The sequence below is a fragment of the Cebus imitator genome, unplaced genomic scaffold (assembly GCF_001604975.1).
Source record: "Cebus imitator isolate Cc_AM_T3 unplaced genomic scaffold, Cebus_imitator-1.0 Scaffold672, whole genome shotgun sequence".
NCBI lineage: Eukaryota > Metazoa > Chordata > Mammalia > Primates > Cebidae > Cebus > Cebus imitator.
In genome coordinates, this window is record NW_016107987.1 from 689,666 (window position 1) to 691,661 (window position 1,996).

Here is a 1,996-nt window from a genome sequence, read left to right on the forward strand (position 1 = left end):
AACAGGACCTGCTGCATTTGATCTTTTGTAAGAATCTACTGAGAAATCCGTAGAAAGTTCTAAGCCTGGAGCCGGAGTGATTCGTAGCTGTTACCACCATCATGATCACCACCGTCACTTCTGGAGTGCTGCATCATTAATTCATTCACTGAATCAAGCATTCCAATGCCCTAAAAGCTTACCAAGCAGTGACCGTGTGCTAAGTTCACTGTTCCCATGGACTCAGGCCTCAGGGAGAAGATGCTGGACAGAGGAAGGGCAGGGGCTGTGCAGGAACAGAAGGGGACCTGACCCGCTGGCTGCGCCGCAGTGACGATTCAATTTCAGAACGGGGCCGGCTGCAGTGTGCACACTGGCATCATTCTCACGGGAGCAGGCCCACGGTGGGGCGGGTCTGTGGCATGCACACTAGTATTCTCACGGGAGCAGGCCCACGGTGGGGCGGGTCTGTGGCATGCACACGAGTATTCTCACGGGAGCAGGCCCACGGGGGGGCCGGTCTGTGGTGTGCACACTAGCATCATTCTCAAGGGAGCAGGCCCATGGCGGGGCGGGTCTGTGGCATGCACACTAGTATCATTTTCACGGGAGCAGGCCCATGGCGGGGCGGGTCTGTGGCATGCACACTAGTATCATTTTCACGGGAGCAGGCCCACGTCAGGGCCGGTCTGTGGCATGCACACTGGTATCATTCTCACGGAAGTAGGCCCACGGTGGGGCGGGTCTGTGGCATGCACATGAGTATTCTCACGGGAGCAGGCCCACGGCGGGGCCGGTCTGTGGCATGCACACTAGTATCATTCTCACGGGAGCAGGCCCACGGTGGGGCCGGTCTGTGGCATGCACACTAGTATCATTCTCACGGGAGCAGGCCCACGGCGGGGCCGGTCTGTGGCGTGCACACTAGTATCATTCTCATGGAAGCAGGCCCATAGCGGGGCCGGTCTGTGGCATGCACACTAGTATCATTCTCACGGGAGCAGGCCCACGGCGGGGCCGGTCTGTGGCATGCACACTAGTATCATTCTCACGGGAGCAGGCCCACGGCAGGGCCGGTCTGTGGCGTGCACACTGGTATCATTCTCACGGAAGCAGGCCCACGGCAGGGCCGGTCTGTGGCGTGCACACTGGTATCATTCTCACGGGAGCAGGCCCATGGCAGGGCCGGTCTGTGGCATGCACACTAACATCGTTCTTTCTCATGAGAGCAGGGCCAGCCTGCAGTATGCACACTGGCAAAATAGGCCTCAGTGCTCACACCCTGTAGAGCATGCAGTCAGTCCCTGAGACTTCTGCATGTCCTCTGTGTGACCCTGGGCACATCACTTAACCTCTCTGTGCCTCAGTGAGCTCACCTTCATGAGGTGGACAACAGGGGCGTGACCTCATAGAGGTTCCATGAGAATGAAGTGTGTCAGCACCTGTGAAGTCCACAGGAGTGTGCCCGGCCAGGACCAGGCATTGGGCAGGTCAGAGGCTTTGTCACCGAGACCTTCTGCGTCAGCATGGAGGAAAGCCTGCAGCCGGCTCTCCCTCTTCAGCGCAGCCAGCACTTGGCATGTGCAGCAAGACCGTCCTAAAGGCGTGTCAGTGCCAGGTGTGGTCACGGCCTTCAGGGTTATCATTCCAGGATTTGGGGAGCCAGATGGCAGATTTCCATGTTATTTCTCGGACACAATCCTTCACGTATGATGTGGCAATTACTTACAATAAAAAGGAACAGAAAATCCAGAACGATTAAAGACAGTGACACATTTACATCTTGAAATGCACCTGATTTAGGAAGGAAATTCTGCCGTGCCTCTGCCCTGGGCCATGGTCTGGTGTCAGAATCCTGGAGGTTGTCAGAGTACACATTTGTATTTTTAAGAAAGTTGAGAGGCCGGGCGCGGTTGCTCACGCCTGTAATCCCAGCACTTTGGGTGGCCGACACGGGTGGATCACAAGGTCAAGAGATCGAGACCATCCTGGTCAACATGGTGAAACCCCGTCTCTA